The sequence below is a fragment of the Balaenoptera musculus genome, chromosome 7 (genome assembly GCF_009873245.2).
Source record: "Balaenoptera musculus isolate JJ_BM4_2016_0621 chromosome 7, mBalMus1.pri.v3, whole genome shotgun sequence".
Lineage (NCBI taxonomy): Eukaryota > Metazoa > Chordata > Mammalia > Artiodactyla > Balaenopteridae > Balaenoptera > Balaenoptera musculus.
Window position 1 is genome coordinate 36,901,769 of NC_045791.1, and position 21,339 is coordinate 36,923,107.

Consider the following 21,339-nt stretch of genomic DNA (forward strand, 5'->3'; position numbering starts at 1 on the left):
CTACTCAATGGATTTTAATCCATTGCTATCATTATTTATTTTGATGTCCAAATTATCTCAGATTTGGTCAGTGGGAGCCCCTTTGAGAGAGCTCCTGTGTCCTTTGGACATGCCCTACTAATCTTTAAGCTGTTATAAGTTCGCCTTGTTCTTTGCCTTCTCCAACCCTGGAATCAGATATTTCTCTCTCCCAAGAACCTCGGTTCCTTTCAATGTTGAATTGTATTTAGAAACCAAGATCTAGGGACCAGATATGCCCTGTCAGTAGGCAGAATATGGGATCATATGTATGTGTTTACGTGTGTATTCACAACAAAACACCAACATTTTCATGTGTATCTCTCTCATCTATCTTGAAAACTTTAGTGTAACACTGATACATCCAATTGTAATCCACCTCCAAAGGATGCACTTTACATTTCACCTTTCCAGCTACTCATATTTGTTCCTCTTTTCTTTGACAGCGACAAATCTGTTACATTATTTTACATCCCTCTGAATGCAACTTAGACCTCTCACTGCTGTCCTTGATGCCATGTGCTGCCATGTAGATGTCCCTGTCAACACATGCAGCCTAGCTCTGGGGCTGCTGTTATTACTGTGTTCCTCTCTCTGTGGATTCCTCTTCATTTCCACAACCTCTGACATCCTATCCTGGGCTACTGTTATGGTATCACCATTGGCCTCCCAGAGGGAAAGTCCTTCTTGAACCCAGTTGGGATGCAATATTCTGTGCTGGGCTATTGTCATTTCTGCCACAGACATCCTCTTCATCCTAGTCCGGCTGCAGCATCCCACACAGGGCCAGGCCTCCCTCCCAGGCATGCACTCTTTTTTTCTGAATGATCATTCATGTTATTCTTTCCTTTTTGTTGATTAACTTTTTATTGGAGTATAGTTGATTTACAATGTTGAGTTAGTTTCTGCTGTACAGCAAAGTGAATCAGTTATACATATACATATATCCACTCTTTTTTAGATTCTTTTATAGACTTAACTTATTCAGGAAGGCAGGAAGGAAGGGAGATAAGGTGAAAGGAAGAGAAGAATTTTAAAGAATCAGGGACCCAAGAAATCTTTAGGAAATTATTTTTACATTTTCTAATGGTACATTTTTTTTGATTTTTTCTACCCTTAATATCTTCGTTCAATTGTATTGTTTTTCAACAGGCTTTCTATGTTTCACTGGAATGTATTGGGTCTTTTAATTTTTGGTGGCCTAGCATATTATCAGGTTTTTTTTGACATTCCCCATGTGAGTTTGAAAATAAAGCACATTTTCTGTTTTCATTGTAATAAAATTGATAAATATCTACGAGATTTTATATATTCCTTAGGATATTCAGATTTTCTTCTTCCTTACAAAGACTTTAAAAATGTATCAAAATTTTATATAACAATTCTATTTCAATTTCTCCTTTACATTCAAAGAGTTTTGTTTATATATTATAAAACAATATTATTTAGCATGTGAAGATCTAGGAGAATTTCCCACAGGGATTAAGAACACAGAGTAGGAGTCACGTTTACCTACTGTATTAAACTCTACACTTTCCTCATCTGCAAAACTGAGGTAATAATTTAAATTCCCACATGGGTTTGTCGTTTGTATCCGACAGCTGTAAAGTTTTTGGAATAGTGTCTAGTTTCTAATACATGCTACTTATGTATTTATTATAAAAATAAACGTAAGTAATATGCTTTGGGGATTATATATTTCATAAATATACCAAACCATCTTAATCATTATTGTCCTACTTAATACCTTTTGATTTATACTTTATCTGATCTTAATCCTTCTATCTCTTTTGTTTTACTTTGCTTTGGTTTTGATTTTTATTTTTCCAGTATGTTTTTGTTAATATTTTAATTAAAAATTTTTTATTGATCATTTTTTCTCAAATAGAACATTTAAATGGGTTTGTTTAATCATTTAAGAGCCTTTGACTTTAATATATGATTTGTATATGTCAATGCTTTATATTTATAACAAATATTTGGACTTCCTATTTTCATCATAATTTACATTTTCTGTTTTTATTCTTACTCTCTTTTCTATTTCAATCTTTTGCTATATTGCACATGTTTTCTTGAAAGTGATACTACCTTCCCATTTCCCCAACCTAACAATTTGAAAGTTCTATATTTCACTTTTTTTTTTTTTTAATTTTTATTTATTTATTTATTTATGGCTGTGTTGGGTCTTCGTTTCTGTGCGAGGGCTTTCTCCAGTTGCGGCAAGTGGGGGCCACTCTTCATCGCGGCGCGCGGGCCTCTCACTATCGAGGCCTCTCTTGTTGCGGAGCACAGGCTCCAGACGCACAGGCTCAGTAACTGTGGCTCACGGGCCTAGTTGCTCCGCGGCATGTGGGATCTTCCCAGACCAGGGCTCGAACCCGTGTCCCCTGCATTGACAGGCAGACTCTCAACCACTGTGCCACCAGGGAAGCCCTATATTTCACTTTTATTAGTCCCATAATTACTTTTAAAGCATTACAAATTGCTTAAAATTATATTTTTTATTTATCAGCTTTTGAAATCTTGCCTCCCCCATGAATTCCTTTAAAAATTTTATTTTTATTTCTTTCTACTTTCTGTATATGTACCACCTCTGACTTCTGAATGATATACAATGAGCTTTCTGTTTTACACTATTATAATTGTTCTCATATTTACATTAATTTGTATTTTTAAAATTATAATATTTACAGTCTTTATAAATGTAAATAAACATGATAGCTATATATCTTTTTTTCTCTGTTGTTTGGATTATGTCTGCAAGTTGATTTTTTAGGATAGATAAATGAGTAATATACTCCTTGGGCTCTTTCATATTTGAACATGTATATTTATTGCCTATGTGTTTTACAATCAACTTATCTTAATATACAATCCTTGAGTCATCCACTTTACCCTCAAAATATTATAGATATTGCTCCATTGTCTTCTTTTTCCCCCAGTATTTTTTAATGAACATTTTCAAACATAGAGGGAAGTTGAAAGAATTTTACAGTGAACACCCAAATACTGACCAGTTAGATTCTATCATTAGCATTTTACCATGTTTGCTTTATCATATATCCATCCACCTATCCACCCCTGTATCCATTTCTTAATCCATTTTATTATTTGATGATTTTGAAATAAATTGAAGATATCAGTACATTTGTCTGTCCAAATACTTCACATGTAAATCACTAACTACATTTCGATATTTATTTATAATTTTTAAATTACAGTAAATAAAATTTACTGTAAATTACAGTGAATAAAATGCACTAATCTTAAATGTATGTTTTCAATATTTTGACAAATGGGTACCACTGTATAACCCAAATCCCTCTTTAGATGTAGAATATTATCCCCCACCCCAGAAAGTTCCCTGATGCCTCTTCCAAGTCAATCCCAACCTCACTCTCTGAGACAATAATTTCCAGCTGCTCTTTTTCACATCAGTATAGATTTGTTCAATGTATTTTTTAATTTAAAAAAATAGAATTATGCATTCAGTATTTTTTGTGTAAGATTTTCTTCATTTGGCATGCTTTTAAGATTCAGTCAGTTATTGCAAGTATCAGTATATGCTTTGATTCGTATTTTTTAATTTGATTTTTGTTCTTTTTTAACTTGCATACTAGTTCTCCTTCTATTTGTGTCTGTACACATACCTAGATATATCATGAATATTTTATACCAGTTAGTGTCTGCTTATTCCTTTCCTTACAGGTGTTTTTAAAAGCTTAAGAATAATTTGTCAACTATTTCTTTTATGGTATTGCTTTCTTTATGGTATTGGTGTGTCTTTAAGAAACGTTGGCCTATCTCCAAGTCAATAAGATATCCTCCTCTAAATGCTTAATGGTTTTTGATTTTACATTTAAGACAATGATCCAACTTAAATATACTTCTGTATGTGGTATGAGGTAGAAGTCATATTTGCTTTTATCCCCTATGGATTTGAAGCTATTTCAGCACCATTTGATGAAAAAAACCTTCTCTCATTGAATTGCTTGGCACCTTTGTGAAAATGATGATATACATGTGAATCTATTTCTGTACTCTTTTCTGTTCCACTTATTTGTCAGTCCTTTTATTTTTCTTTTTTAGTAAACCATATCTCATTGTCTTAATTTCTGAAGTTTTATAAGAAATCTTAAATTCAGATAGAGCAAATATTTCAACTTCATTCTTTTTCTAGAATGCTTTGGATATTCTAGGTTCTTTGACTTCCCATATTCATTTCAGAATCAATCTGTTAATTTCTACAAAATATCTGAGACTTTATCCTTATTTAAAGTTAGATTTTAGGGCTTCCCTGGTGGCACAGTGGTTAAAAATCCACCTGCCAATGCAGGGGACACCAGTTCGAACCCTGGTCCAGGAAGATCCCACATGCCACAGAGCAACTAAGCCCGTGCGCCACAACTACTGAGCCTGTGCTGTAGAGACCATGAGCCACAACTACTGAAGCCTGTGCGCCTAGACCCCATGCTCCACAACAAGGGAAGCCACCGCAGTGAGAAGCCCGCGCACCTCAATGAAGAGTAGCCCCCGCTCCCCACAACTAGAGAAAGCCTGTGCATAGCGACGAGGATGCAACGCAGCCAATATAAAGAAGTAAATTCATTTTTAAAAAATTAGATTTTAGTTTTAATTTAATTGAATCTACAGAATGGTTTGACTACAACAGTGAGTCCTCCAAACCATGAAAATGGTTTATCTCTCAATTTATTTAGATCTCCTTTTATTTATCTTAGCATTATTTTTAAATTTTCTAATCAGAAGTCTTGTACAACTTCTGTTAAATTTTTTCACATTTTTTATATTTTTGATGCTATGGAAATGGAATTTACTAGTGTTTAATTTTTATTTTTCAATATATTGCCTCTACTACATAAAATTCAATTAACTTCTGTTACTTTGAAACCTGAAATTTAAAAGAACTCATTATCAATTCTAGTAATATTTTTTGTACATTCCTTAGGAAATTTCATATAAATTCATGTCATCTGAAAATAGAGGCAGTTTTTCTTCTTTCTTTTCAATCTGAATACTGCTTTTTTGTTTGTTTGTTTGTTTTGCTTCTTTTCTTGCTTTATTGCAATGACTAAGATCTCTAGTATCATATTGAATACAGGTGTGAGAGAGGGCATCCTTGCCCTGTTCTCAATCTTAGAGGAAAGCATTCTAGTTCACAATTAGTCATGATGTTAGCTTAATAATTGTTTCATATATGTCTTTGTCAGACTGAGGAAGTTCCCTTCTAGGCCTGGTTTTAAGAGAATTCTTATCATGAATACATCTAAAATGCTGAAATGATGGTGTGATTTTTTTTCAATCTTTAATCTTTTCATATGATAAGTTACATTGATTTATCAATGTTACCACATAAACTTCCTGGAGATAAACTCTACTCCATCATAATAAATTATCATTTTTGTATGTTGCTGCCTTTAATTTGCTAATATTTGCTAAATAATTTTTGCACTCATAGTCATGAGGGATATTGGCAGCAAGTATATATACTTTTTTCCAGGACATGGAACCAACCTAAATGCCCATTGACAGATGAATGGATAAAGAAGATGTGGAACATATATACAATGGAATATTACTCAACCATAAAAAGAAATGAAATTGAGTTATTTGTAGTGAGGTGGATGGACCTAGAGTCTGTCATACAGAGTGAAGTAAGTCAGAAAGAGAAAAACAAATACTGTATGCTAACACATATATATGGAATCTAAAAAAAAAAAAAAAAAGGTACTGATGAACCTAGTTGAAGGGCAGGAGTAAAGAGGTAGACATAGAGAATGGACTTGAGGACACGGGGTGGGAGGGGGAAGCTGGGGCAAAGTGAGAGTAGCATTGACATATATACACTACCAAATACTTTTTTTGGTACTGTTTCTATCAGGTTTTGATAGTAGGTTTATACTAGTCTCTATTTTCTTATAGAGTTTGCATAATGTTGGTGGTTTTCATTTATTAAATATTTAATTGACTTCACCAGTGGAATCATCTGTACCTAGAGTTTTATTTGTGGAAAGACTTTTGATAACAAATTAAATATGCAGTTTCTTCAATATATATAGGAATATTTAAATTTTCTCCTTTATGTCAGTTCCAGAAAATTGTATTTTACAAAGAATTATCTATATTATCTCAGTTTTAAAATTTGTTGCACTGGAATTCTCTATGATTCTTGAATATTTAAATGGCTTTTTCACTACACTTGTGAAACTATTTTTAAATACATTTTCTGTTTCATTATTTCTCTTCTCTCCCACTTCAATTCCATTTATGCTTTGCATTTTGATATTACCCCCACAGGTTCCTGAGGGACAGTTCATCTTTTAAAATTATTTCTTTTTATTCATATTGGATCACATCTATTAATCCATCTTCAGATTCACTGATTCTTTTCTCTTCCATCTCCATTCTGCTGTTAAAACCATCTTGTGAATTTTAAATTTCAGATGGGGTATTTTTTTATCTCTAGAATTTATATTATATATATTTCTATTTTTAATTGAAAATTCTTATATCTGTATTCATCTTGGGAATATTTTTCTTTACTTAATGGCTTCTTTTAAATCCTTCTCTGCTAATTCTAGCATCTGGATCATTTTGGCATTATTCTTTTCTTTCTAGACTTATTAAAATTTTCCTGATCATTATATGTTGAGTAATTTTGGATTATAGCCTGGACATTATGAATGTTTTGCTGTGAAAACTTCGAGTTTCATAATATTCCTTCAGAGAGGCTATTTGCATTCAAGTAATCAAAGAGATATTGTTATTGTGTTAGAAGGCTATTAACTTTATTCAACTTAAATTGAAACCACTATCTCTTGGGTGGCAGTTCACATCTCAGTTGGGCTGCTTTGTGAATGCCCTATATATGCACAGTTCGGATTCAGCCAGAAACTTGAGGAGAGTTTCTGTATAGAATTTGGGAAAGCTTCATGCTAGTTCTGTTTTCCAATATTTCCCTTTCAATTTTGAGTGGTTTTCCTCTTATCTTTAAGACCAGAAAGACTGGATTTTCTACCACAGTTTTAGCATTCCCATGCAGTACCTTCACTTTAAAAGTTTTAAAGCTGGGAACCTTAGCTGCCCCAGAAGCAAAAGCCCAACTGCCTTGTATTCTGTCATTTAATGTTGATTAACAGAAATTGGCAAATATTCTGTATTTTTTCTATGCATTGAACTTCTTCCATCTAGGTTTCTTAAGATTCTTTCTTTGAATTTGAAATTTGTCAAATTCATCAGTATATGTCTCAGTATTATATTATTATTTTTCTGGATTATGATGAGCCATTTCAGTCTTTATTCATTTAGGAGTGTTATCTTGTATTATATGTCTAAATATGTTTTTCTTTTTCACTATTTCAGTTTTCTTCTCCAATCATGTCAATTATCTGTATGTTAATCTACTTTCCATTATAACACTGGTTTCAGTATTGTTGTTGTATTTTCTCTTTTTAGTTCTCTATCTTCATTTCAAGCTGTTTTATAAAGGAAAATTGTGAATCTACACATATGTTATAATTTTCCCCAGAAATGGGGCTCGTCAGTTTTCCCTAGAGCATCCTACTCTTCATAGTTAGCAATTTAGGTATGATGAATATTCAAACTTTATTTCTTTATTTAACTGGACTACATTTATTGTGGTTGGTTATTTTTTAAATATCTTACAGTAAGTGCCCAAACCCTCATCTCCCACTTACCCACTTCACCTGAGGGTAAAGTAATGAACATTTCCTGTAGCCTTAAGTGATTATTCCTGATTAATGTTTATATCATATTGATTTTGAAAGAAGTTGCTTCCTGTTATTCACTACCACATTTCCAACAGAGAATGATCTGTAAGCAGGTTGTTGGAAGAGTATGTTCCTACAAAAACCTTCAACCTAAGGAGGGAGGGAGACGCAAGAGGGAAGAGTTTTAGGGATATATGTATATGTATAGCTGATTTACTTTGTTATAAAGCAGAAACTAACACACCATTGTAAAGCAATTATACTCCAATAAAGATGTTAAAAAATAATAAAAAATAAAAATTAAAAAGCAAAAAAATAAGTTATAAGATTATATAGTAAAATTGTAGAAGTCTGGTTAATATACATTTTATATTTCTTAATTTCTTAAAGTTGATTGAGAATAAAAAGCATTTAAGCATGAAGTATATACAAAACATTATCCTCAGAGGGCAATCATATAAATAAGATCACATACATGAATAATTTACTAGGATCAATTTAATGTCTTTTGTGGAAAAGGTGATTATCAAAATAAATATTTTGCCTTGTTTAGATAGAAAGGGAAAAATACTTTGGTGACAAAACATATTTATAAGCCATGTCAATAAATATGTTAATTTAAGTGTTTATATGCTGTGCTTTGCTTTGTTAAATGAATCATTTCAGATGACACATTTGGTTGCAATAATTGTTTCATACAGTTAAACAGATTTCAATTTACTTTTGTCTCCTTGTAGTAGAACTAAATAAGACCAGTAACTCATATTTTATCAGCCCAATTTATTTAAATTTGAGCTTGCTTTTAAATCATACCTTAAGATTTCCCTTAAAAGAAAACTACTATACAAACAAAACATGCTTCAAATACCTTCTTTTTATTTCAGTACATGTTGGGTACATATATTTTCTAACTAAGAAGAACATTTGCTCTGTATTTCAACAGACTTTTCTGCTTCCCAGGCATACCATTTTCGAACTCACCATTGACTGGGCCTTCCATTCTAGACCAGTGTTTTCACAATGCTTTGTGAAACTTAGCAGGCCATTGTTTCATCTCTTTAGGGACCACAGGTGGGCTTTCCTCAGAAAAAATTTAAAATACACGCCCCAGTGCCCTAGACTTTATTTCTATTATCCGTTTATATTTTTAGAACACCCAGAGCCAGGAACACCAAATGTGCATGCATTCATTCATTCTTTCTTTTATAATTATTGATATTAGTTAATATAATTGATGATTAATAAATAAATAATAAATTGATGATTAATTTATAATTATATTTTGCTGATGGGACAGAATTTAATTGTTTTTAATAAATTTATTTATTTATTTATTTTTGGCTGCGTTGGGTCTTCGTTGCTGCACGCGGGCTTTCTCTAGTTGCGGCAAGTGGGGGCTACGCTTCACTGTGGTGCATGGGCTTCTCATCATGGTGGCTTCTCTTGTTGCGGAGCACGGACTCTAGGTGCACAGGCTTCAGTAGTTGTGGCTCACGGGCTCTAGAGCGCAGGCTCAGTAGTTGTGGCAGACGGGCTTAGCTGCTCCGCGGCATGTGGGATCTTCCCGGACCAGGGCTCGAACCCATGTACCCTGCATTGGCAGGCGGATTCTTAACCACTGCATCACCAGGGAAGCCCTAGAATTTAATTTTTAATGAACCTCTCTGGAAAGGTAGTTGAAATACATAATGTTGACTCTTATGTTAAAGTATATAGACTAACATATTTATAGTATTCAAATAATACATATAAATAATTTTAATAATGGGGAAGGTAATTATAATATATCTAATAAATCATAAATATGTATAAATAAATCATGATAAATGTTATCTTGAGAAAAATCAATTAAAAAATCCTGAAATATGGCAAAACTTGTTTAGTCTACATCACTGAACTATGGGCTTATAGGTGATGTTTCTTTTTTTTCTCCCTTTTAATTTTTTTATTTTTCCAAATTTCCTCTGATTTGTATAAATTAATTTTATAATCAAAAAATATTATTTAATAGATGATGTCACTGCAATTATCAGGAAAAATAGAAGATAAATTACACATTTAATTATATCTTACATAAAGGAAGCTGTATGTGCTTTTCAGGTAATGCAGAGTTTACTTGATTCAGCAAACTATTTATAAAGGTATAAAATCCAAATGTTCACTTTTCCCTGATCCCTTTGACAGAAAAATTCCTCTTTTTGTAAACTTACCCATGTTAAAACTTACTGAAGAACATAAATAATTTCCGGTACTTACCTCTGATGAAATTCTGCAAATGTGCAAGCATATTTTCTGAAAGTAGAAAACATATGAATCGTGAGTCATTTTTTACAGAAATGGAATTAATTAATCCAAAGAATTTTTACAAAAAGGTAATTGGCTTAATGGGTCAAATAAGAAATAATGCGATATTTTAAAAGAAGTAAATACAGGAGGATGGGGAGAGGTAGAGACAGAAAAGGAAAGTTTCTCTGCTCATTAGGACACCGAATGTATTACTAAAATAATGTCATGCAGAGTTTTAAAAATAGGTCACGATGCTTTCACCTTTTTAAAACTTACTAGGACATTAATTTGGATACAGTACATTGACAGAAACAAAATAAAGTCAAATACTGACACAGAACATAACATAATTGAATAAGTATTGATTTATTTACTATGGCAAATTTGAAATTTAGTTCTTCAATGTATTGTTAAAACCCATAAGGAGGGTTCATAGTAGCTCCACACTGCCTCATTAATATGTTGATATAGTCTACTCACTTTTTAGATTTCTATTAAAGGTAGAATTCGCAGGTATGAAATGAAAAGCACTCATATTATCATACAAACTATTCAATTACTAACAATACCTCACCTCTTCCCTGTAAACTTTCTTCATTCTTTCCCCAAACATGAACCTACCCTGGACCAAAATATATTATTTCCAAGATTAAGAACACTAAGGTGGATGGACCTAGAGTCTGCCATACAGAGTGAAGTAAGTCAGAAAGAGAAAAACAAATACCGTATGCTAACACATATATATGGAATCTAAAAAAAAAAAATGATCATGAAGAACCTAGGGGCAAGACGGGAATAAAGACGCAGACCTACTAGAGAAATGGACTCGAGGACATGGGAAGGGGGAAGGGTAAGCTGGGACAAAGTGAGAGAGTGGTAGTGTATATATGGATATATATACACTACCAAATGTAAAATAGATAGCTAGTGGGAAGCAGCCGCATAGCACAGGGAGATCAGCTCGGTGCTTTGTGACCAGCTAGAGGGGTGGGATAGGGAGGGTGGGAGGGAGGGAGACACAAGAGGGAAGAGATATGGGGATATATGTATATGTATAACTGATTCACTTCGTTAGAAAGCAGAAACTAACACACCAAAAATGCTTTACATAATTGTAAAGCAATTATACTCCAATAAAAACGTTAAAAAAAAAAAGAACACTATGTCTAACATCTTTTTTCTTCATCATGTACTCAGCTCATATCACACTACTTATATTTAATTTTATGCTGTCTTAAAAATATTCAAAAGTTGTACATTTATCTAAGACCAAGAATCGTATCATCTTTCTAGAGCCTTCCTCAAACACCATGTAGTGCGCTGAATAATACTGAATAACTAAGTACTGTACAATTGCCAGAAATTGTCCATGCTAAATATGCATCTCTAAGATTTCTTGGAATTTTTTCTTTTTTATTCCACTGTTTGCTTGTACCTTTAGTAAAACCCTAATATTAGTCATTGGAAAGTTTGTTCATAATAAATTATGAAATCATCCTTCAAATGAGGTGATGACCTCCTAACTGAAAATACAGGTGATTGAATAGGAAGCAAGAGAAGAAAAATTTTATTACAGATGCTAGTATTAAAATAAGGAAAATCTAGCCTGCCTGTTCAAGCACTTTTGTATTTAATACGGAGCTTTTACATAGGTGTGAATATTATGGAAAACAAGCAAAACACAAATTATGAAATCTACTATTTCCTTTGAAGTGTGCTTTCATCTACGAAGGTGGTTGAGAATAAAATACTTTTAAAGTTTGTATCCAGATATTTTTAAAAATCAAAGTGCAAAAAGATAGAGAGTTGTTTGTGTTTTACTTGTCACAGCTGGTTGTATGCATTTTTTGTAAACATCTGTACAAGACTGGTGATCCTACTCGAAGTCAATTTTTAAAAGCTCCAAAAATTTCCCGTGAAATATGTGCCATAAGGCCAAAGAACACCAACACTTTAGGTTCCCCCCACACCCCCGCTTTATCCTCCCCATGGCACTCTGCTAGTTTTCTCCAAGGGCAAAACATCCTCAGTGCTTCACTGCAGCTACTAAATGACTTTCTGTAGCTCTAAAATGTCAATTCCAGCAAAGCATTAACATCTGAAAGATGCTTCTTCAGTTTCTCAGTTGCTCACGCCTTTCATTCCTGATGCTCTCTATCCCAAAGATTTCTGAACTAACTACCTCTAAAGCACATATTTACTGAAAACAGTTGAAAAGTGAATGTTTAAAAAAAAACAAGAAAAGCCTGTCACCCTCTATAAGAATCTTTGTAGCTTCCCTTTGCTGTGCAGCCCTGACATTTCAGTAATTGCTTCAACCTTAGTGCCACCAGGCTTTGTGCCTTCCCTAGATGAAACATTTACTAGACTCCTTATTTTAGAAGTTCTCTGCTTTGATTACTAAGGCACTAAGTTTCTCCTCTGCCCTGGCCAAGGCTGCTTTTAGCCTGTCAACATGTCTGAATCAAGTTTTTTTCTCAGTGAAAATGGAATACCCATGGCGAAAAGTGGTTTCTTCATTTCCTGTCTTCTTTTAAGGCTCAGTCTGGTGAGCTAAATTTACTTGTGGAAGTTTTTGTTTCTTCTTCTGCTGCTTTTTTCTTTGTTTCTGTTTTGTTTTTGTTTTTGTTTTTTTTTTTGAAGAAGCTGATTGGCATTTTGTAATAACTGCAAAGCTAGTGGAAAAATGTTTATAATAAGTACCTCTGAAAGTTAGTAGCTTCTTTATAAGGTTTGTTGCCAATCAAGATTGTTTCAAGTTGAAATAAAACACTGTAAGGAATTATAAACACTTAGGGAGGAAATACACCAAAATTAAAGGAAAGAATAAGAAGTTACCCCTATTATCTTTCTTTCAGTGCACCAAACACTTTTCAGTGTTTCTGAGTGTTACCTGTTCCCGTGAGAGGTGGTGGCACAAGGAAGGGCGTGGAGAGGACTTAGATGCTGTACATTTCAAGAATAGTAGATTTTCTAGAGCAATCTAATGCAATCCTCTAATAATTTTGAGGGTAATAAAAGATGAGATTGAGATACTAGTTAAGCAACTAGTTATCTGATTAAGGGCATGGTTACAAAACCTCTAATGGCAACAGTAATTTAGAAAATTTAAAATTTTGAAAATTACTTGAGTATTTTATTCATACTCCTTCATACTACTTTATTTTTATTCATGACTATTTTCGCATGCAATCAGGTAAGCATTCTGAACCAGGCTTCAAGGAAGGGATAAGCACTGTAAAAGAAAGAAGAAACAAGAATAGAAGTCCATTCTTGGGTTTTGAATTTCATAACCTAGGCTACAGACAAATAAGAAGCATTCAAGCTATGAGCAATAGATTTCAGATATCATAAAGAATCTTGGCAAAGTTTCCCTGCCACAAACTCTACTTCTTATTCCTACCCTATTCTTGACTGTAAGGGGAAGCAGATTGAGGGCTAGTGAGGGTGGAGAAAAGAGCTTAAATTCTAAACTTAGTGATTCAATTTATTTACCAAGCTTATATACTAAGGTGTGAGCCCAGAAATTACTACATGATACTTCTAAGCCAAAGGGGCTTGAGACAGCCTCTCAGAAGTACTCCATACCCTGGCATTGCCCAGGATCGGTGGGTCTATTCTTGTGCACTTCAGGGTAGCAAGTGAGTAGTACAGCCATTTCTGCCCTCTTTTGTTACACTTGAGAGGAACAGAAGTGTAGGACAGAAAAGGAATAGATTCCAAGATGGCTTAAGGCCAAAAATAGGGACCACTCAGCTTATACTTTGTGAGTTCCATTGGTTGCCAGTGAGCACAGATAGTAAGATAAACCAGGTGTGCCCACCCAAGTTTTGTGGTACCTAGCCCACCTCTTAACCTGAAATCCCAGGAATTAAAGATGAATAAATGGTCAAGGGTAATAATTCTAAAATGTCTTGACTGAGAATCCTCAATCCAGTGAGAGGTGGAGTGAGAAATCATACTAAAATTTAAGTATTACCAGAAAATAAAGTTATATTTTCTTCTCTGAGTTAGTGAACTAAGACTACATCATCATTTGTTTATACAGTGGCAAGCAAAATTCCTTGGTGTATGTATAATACAGAACCATTACTTCAAATTATGTCTAAAACCAAAACTGAGAGACTGTTCTAAGAACAATCTTAATATCAGAAGAAAAAAACAAAATCTTTATATAATTTTCAGAAGCATAGAGGTAATATATTAGATTCACTGCTAGTCCTAGTCTAACCAAAGAGAAGATGATAGCTATTTCCCTTTTTTTGGCAGACATTTTGAGTTCACAATACATAAAGAAGTCAGAAGTGTTCTCCTTTGTACTAAATTTCCTATTTTTGTTTCCAACTCTATTAGGCTGTGGACAAATGCAGCAACAAAGTATTATCATCATGGTTTTCTATTTCCTCCCTTATCACTGCTTTCTTCTCTTCCTTATTTGTTTTTGTTTCTAGTGCATTTGTATGTATCATCTTTATCTTACTTCCTGCTCATTCAGTTTCTACATTTCTTTCTTCTCCCTCCTGTCTTCTCATAAATCAACAAGATAAATGTAAAAATATAGCACAGAACAAAATGGATTTAGATACAAGATAACTTATTTTTTGATAAGCTAAATAAACCTTCTCCACTTACATTAATTACTTTAAATAAATGACTACAAATTATTAACAAATTGTTGATAAAAATTTAAAATGAAAGCATAAAGAAATACTCAATCTCATTCATAATTCAAGGACAGCAAATCAGTGAAAGATATTAATTTTTACATACAAGAATTGCAAAATTTTAACATCAGTGAAATTATTCACTTAAAATAACTTACAATTTTATTTGTCAATTATATATAACTCATTAAAACTGAAAGTTGGCAAGACCTAGTTCAGGTTAAGTAAGGGATGGAGAAATAGACATACACATATTCTTTGGTGGAAGAGTAAATTGATGCAACATTTTTTGGCAATATCTATCCAACTTGCAGAAATTCCTAAATTCAGCAACTCCAGGTCTAAGAATTTACCTCAAAGATGTATTTTCAAATTAGTGACAAGGTATATGAAAAAGGATATCTATTATTATATAATATTTTATATATTGCAAAACTAAAAACTCGTGTCCTCCAGTAGAGCACTGACTGGTTGAATTAAATGCTTGGTGACTTTATAAAGGTGAGATATGTGCTGCTATGAAAAGCTTTCCATAGTTATTATTATGAGAAAAATAATCAAGGTATTATCTTTGTATGATGTGATGCCTCTTCTATAAGTACAAAGAATATATATGTATATCTAGGATTGAATAAATAAAAATCTAGATGAAGATAGACATGGAGTTAGATGCTGTTATATGACAATAATTTTTCAGAAAGATATATGAGAATTGGTAATAGCAGTTAACTTTGGTGAAAAAGACAGAGGGCTGGGATGAAGGAGATCAGACTCTAATTTTGTGTTTTTATTAACTATTTGAGCATTCTGTGCATGTGTATGTATCCCTTTTTCCTGTCAAAAGCGGTTGTCTGAGCTGGGACATTAATGCACATTCATATTCATTTAAAACTTTTCTGTATTAAATAAAACCATGTAAATGTCATTTTTTTTTTTAAAGGTTGAGCAGTCAGAGATTAACTCTCCAAGATTATGTTTTGCTGTTCTTTTGGTGTGGGTCAATTTAGCAGCTACTGTTTATTTATTTATTTATTATTATTTTTAAATTAATTAATTTATTTATTTTTGGGTGTGTTGGGTCTTCGTTTCTGTGCGAGGGCTTTCTCTAGTTGCGGCGAGCAGGGGCCACTCTTCATCGCGGTGCGCGGGCCTCTCACTGTCGCAGCCTCTCTTGTTGCGGAGCACAGGCTCCAGATGCGCAGGCTCAGTAGTTGTGGCTCACGGGCCTAGTTGCTCTGCGGCATGTGGGATCTTCCCAGACCAGGGCTCGAACCCGTGTCCCCTGCATTGGCAGGCAGATTCTCAACCACTGCGCCACCAGGGAAACCCAATGTCATTTTTAAAATGAAAAAATAACCAATTTCTACCTCATGTCTCTCATGCAGTTTGAAGTATAAGTTTTTAAACAATAGAATCTTTAGTACAATCTCATTTGGGGCCCTGCACTGAAATTAACTTTTTATGGTTTTCAACACTCCTCTTTTTTATCATTCTTCTAGATTCTTTTAATATAAACCATTTTGTACATTCTTCCTGTCCTCATTCTGACCAGGAATTGCCCAGACACACCACATGCATGCCTAATATTTACATGGAATTACTGTTAGCTAGAACTATTTAATGTACACTAAAATGTTGGTAATTGATAAATTTTTATGTATCATTCTTCCAAAAGTATTTGCATTTTAAAGACAAAAATGATTAATAACTCATATTGTCTGTTTTGGTAGAATTTCAGATATGATTTATATGTTGAAAAGGTATGTGTGTTTTAGAGGGAATTCCTATTCTCCCTGAAATGGGGTCATATAAGAATAGCATAGTCAGTTTAGGAGTAACAAACAGGGTCCATACAGGTCAGAATAGGGTAAGGTTTTGCTAAAGTACAATAACAAAATGCAAAAATGTCACTGGCTTAATACAATAAAGCTTGTCAAATGAACTCTCTTGACAGTGATGGCAGGAAAGAGTCGGCTGCAGAACTGAGCCAAGATAAGTCCATAGACATAACTGACACATTCCTCTCCCACTCACATTTCATTGGCTAACACAGTCACATGGCAAGCCTAACTCTAAAAGGCATGGGAGTGCAGTTTTCCTTCCATAATGGGAAGAGAACAGGATATTGGAAACAGTAGAAGTGTTTACTAAAATAGTCTTTTATTTAACCTACCAAATTCTATCTCCAAGTATTTGAAAACTAGTAGTAGAAGAAACTTAGCACAAAAATTATCATATTAAAAGACTTTTTAGTCCTATTCGCTTTGGTAAATTATTCCAACTCTTCTCAATCTCTATTACAAACTCTATTTCTACACTTTTAATTGATTTTTCTTTATTTTTTTTCTGAACTCTTCTTTGAAAGCTAGAAGTTAATCCATATAGTAAAGCAAGGACGGAAAATAGAATAGTGATAGGATAGCAAGTATTCAAGGCAGATCCAGATTAAAATCTCAGCTCTAAAATTTATTAGCTGTGTGGTCTTGGACCCATTAATTAATCTCTCAGAATCTGGTTTCCTCAGCTAAAGTTTGGAATGACCTATTACTAGGGTTTTACAAAGGCCAGCTAATGTTTATGAGTTCTTAACCCAGCCTAGTACGTAGTAAGTACTCATTAAATGAATTGACTTCAGAGATGGGCACATATATAGGGCAGTGACATTTTTTTCCCCTTGTTTTCACTGTAAAGAATTCTATGCATAGAGGGGAAGAATGCAAGTTCATTTATGTTTTTCATTGAAAATTCGACCTGAGCCTGTGAAGAGATGCTAATTAGTAGCTAAAGTGTTAGGAGTGTATTGTCTTTCTATTAAAAACTGAGCCAATGGCACACAATTTTTAAGTTATGGATTTGATACAGTTACTACAAAGACAATTCTGATTCTCAGGTGTCTCTTTTTAAAAATTCACTGCTGTGGTTTAATTCTTCAAGTGCACATACCATATTATTAGTAATTGGATTTTAAAACTTCAGTAAAATGGAATATAAAATACAATTCATGTAAAGCATCTTTTAACTTCATCTCCCATGATATACAAGAAAGATTTTTTAAATAGTACATTTATTATTTCAATATATTCTTATGAGCATTATATTCTTATGATCTCAATGTAAGTCCCAAATGCATTGCTATGTTCAATTTTTATATTATAAGATAATCTGGAAGGCAAAGCTAATCTGTATATCTCCAGGCTCACAGTAAAAAGAAAAGGTGTAATTTCTCATGAGTGATGGTTTTACTAGAGACTGCAGTTTTCGTAAAACATCTGGATTACAATAGCTAAAATGGTTTTGATTTTTCTTAGATGTAAATATAATATCCATACATAGCATAACAGGATTTTCAGCTTTTCTTTCTTTTTGTCAGCCCCTGTAATCACTGAATAAATCACGAACTGTTTACATTTTGTTCACTGTTCAGCTTCATTTCCATCTAGTTTAACATGTGTGGTGAATGTAATGTATTCATTTTTCAAGAAAATTCTCTGTTCTTCTGACACCATGCATGATTCAGCAAAACACCCTCAGAGTCAATGATAGCTTTGGTGAACTGCCCTTCTATCTCAGTCTGAATACCATAATAGTCTTACAAAGTAGCTGGCATTTTTTTCTCTTCCATGCCAGTGATCCATTATATAATGTTTCCATACAGCTCATATCTTAAGTCACATCTTCTTTACTAGCATCATCTTCTTTTGGACAGACTTTTAACATTTATACATTTGAAGCTATCTTCCTGCACATTTGACTTTAATGTTTAATTCCTCTTAAACATCACTTTAATCTACTTCTCAAACAACGAAAGTCATTTAAATTATCAGTATGGGCTACAGCTGATCCCTCAATGCTATAAACTGTAATCACACTGGGCAGTGCTTGCTTATACCTAACCTCTTATTGCTACAAATCTTACCCAACTTCAAACTTTTTATCCTGTGTTTCCAATTTTCATCATATTTCTGGCCTTAGGATTTAGTATAAATCTTTGCTTTTACTAACAGACTCTTACATAAAAGAATCTCTTGCTCTCTCTACTTACAATATCTTCTTGATGCTTACAGAGTCAAGTGCTAACACCAACCACTAGATAAAGCCTTGTAAGTTAGAGAAATAAGAGAAATAGTTCTGGGTGGGAGGACTACAGGACACACAATTAACGTTTCTTCAGGAGATGTTTTCTTTTTTAATGATATGCCAAAAATATAGACTACTTTTCACCCAAGTTTGAGAGCAAAAAAATACTGTCTACTCATTTGTTGCAGTAGTTTGAGGTCCTATCATGTGCCAAGCAGTGAACTAGGTGCCAGGGATACAGTGATCACTGAGAGACATGATTTCTGCCTCCCAGAAGTTTATAGTTTAATGGGGAAGATGGGTAACTGAATGTAGGACAATTCAGTATGATAAAACATATTTGTTGGTGAATATACAAAATGGTCAGATGCATGTTTCCAAAGCACAATCATAGGACCTGAGAGATAATTAGCTGTTAGCTCAGTGAAGTGGCAGTGGTGTGAGCATTCTTGGCAGAGAAAACATCATGTGCAAAGGGACTGAGGATTTTTGTTCATGTGCTTTCAACAAGTCTTGTTGCATAAAACATTAGAATCATCCAGTAGCCTTAATATTACACTTTTCCATTTTGGAGGGCAGCATATTGGGTTGAAAGCAATTGTAGTGTCAGAAACTATAAAGTTGTCACATTAGCTTTGTCACAGGGCAGGTTCAGGAGTGTGGCATGACTTTCTATTGCCTCATTTTCCTGATTCTCACCCTGCCATCTCACATTGTTACAAGAAAACGCACTTACAGACTTCTCGGTGTCACAGAATTAGAATGCACACTTCTGTAGAGAATTGATTAGTTTTCTTTCTAGTTGAGATGTACAACATGCGCTGGATGATGAAGCTTTGGCGTGCTTGCCAGACAAGAATAAGTAGGTAGTTACCACCCAGAGCGCGGATATCTCTTGGTGACGAGGAAAACTGCCATTTGAAAAGGAGGCTTTCGTTTAGCCAACATATGAAGTAGGTATTCTTGATTGTCACAGATCTCAGAAAGAATAAAAATGGGGCACTTTTTTCCCTCGAAAAACCGTCTTCAATTATAAAAAAAAAGCCAAAAAACTTAAATCTAAATGGAACAGGATATCAGATGTGACGTTTTCTGTTGTCGCAGAATTAGTCAATAGGAGTCAAAGTTGAGACAAGAGGTGACAATTGCTCCAAATTCTACAGAGAATTACACACAATTGGGGTTAGACACTGCTTCTTAAGAATAGAATATGGCAGAAGTGATACGGTGTCACATTTCCAAGATCCAGTTGCAGAAAGACTCTGGCTTCTGTTTTACTTATTCTCTCTCAATTTTTAGTTTGCTTGCTACGAGGAAAGCCAACTGCCTAGTTGCAAGTTGCCCATGGACAGGCCCTGAGGACAAGGATCTGATATCTGTGGGCAGCAGCCAGTGAGGACTTGAGTCCTGCTGTTATGGGCTGAATCGTGTCCCCTCACCAAATTCATATGTTTTAGCGCTGTAACTCCCCAAACCTCAGAATGTGGAAGTATTTGGAGGCAGGGTTTCTCAGAGGTAATTAAGTGAGGTCATTAGCATGGGCTCGGATACAATGTGAACCAAGTCCTTATAAAAAGAGGAAATTTGAACACAGCTACAGAGGGAAAAGGATGTGAAGACAAAAGTATAAGATAGCCACCTATAAACCAAGGGGAGAGGTCTGGAACAGAGCCTTCCCTCAGAAGGGACCAACCCTGCCAACACCCTGTTCTCAGACTTTTAGCCTCCAGAACTGTAAGAAAGTAAAATCTTTTGTTTAAGCTACCCAGTCTTTTATACCTAACAAACTAATACACCGGCCAACAACCATGTGTGTGAGTGTGTCAATAGATGTTTTGAGGCCTGTCAACAGTCAGATGAGTGAGTTTGGAAGAAGGTCCTCCCCCAGACTGAGACTTGAGAAATGGTTGCAGATCTACTGGAAATAGGCAAGTCAGGAAGGGGAATCCAGTGTGTGGTGAAAAATGATGGATGTATTTGGCTGTGGTGTAAATGTGGAAGTGATTTCATCCAAAGGCGTCACAGCTATTTGAGACTGGGGTTTAAGAGTGAGATGACTTCACATTGATAGAAACATCTTTGAATACATTACATATTTGATGCAGAAAATACATAGCAAGAATATCAATGTGGTAAGAATAAAACTTTGGAAAATAGCATAAACACGGAAGAGAGGCTCTGGCAGGAAAGCCCAGGAAGGACAAGTTCTAGAAGTGAGATAGCTACAAATGTATCTTGAAACCAAGGGGAGATGACCTAATCTTGAGGTTAACAAGACAAAAGAAGAAATAATCCCTGGAGCAAAGGTTTCTGTTTCTTTTCCTAGTTGAGTATATATACCAGAAAAATCTTCTACAACCCTCATTTTCTCCACTTCCCTTCTTTCATCAGTCACCTTCAATGGCTCCTTATTGCTTTGAGGGTACATTTTACTCACAACCTGGATTTCCACCCCTCCTTCTAATTGGCCAGGACCAAGCCTTATATCTGTCATGTGTATGTCATCTCTCTGCTCTACTTCATCATATCTCCTTATTACTGCCTCC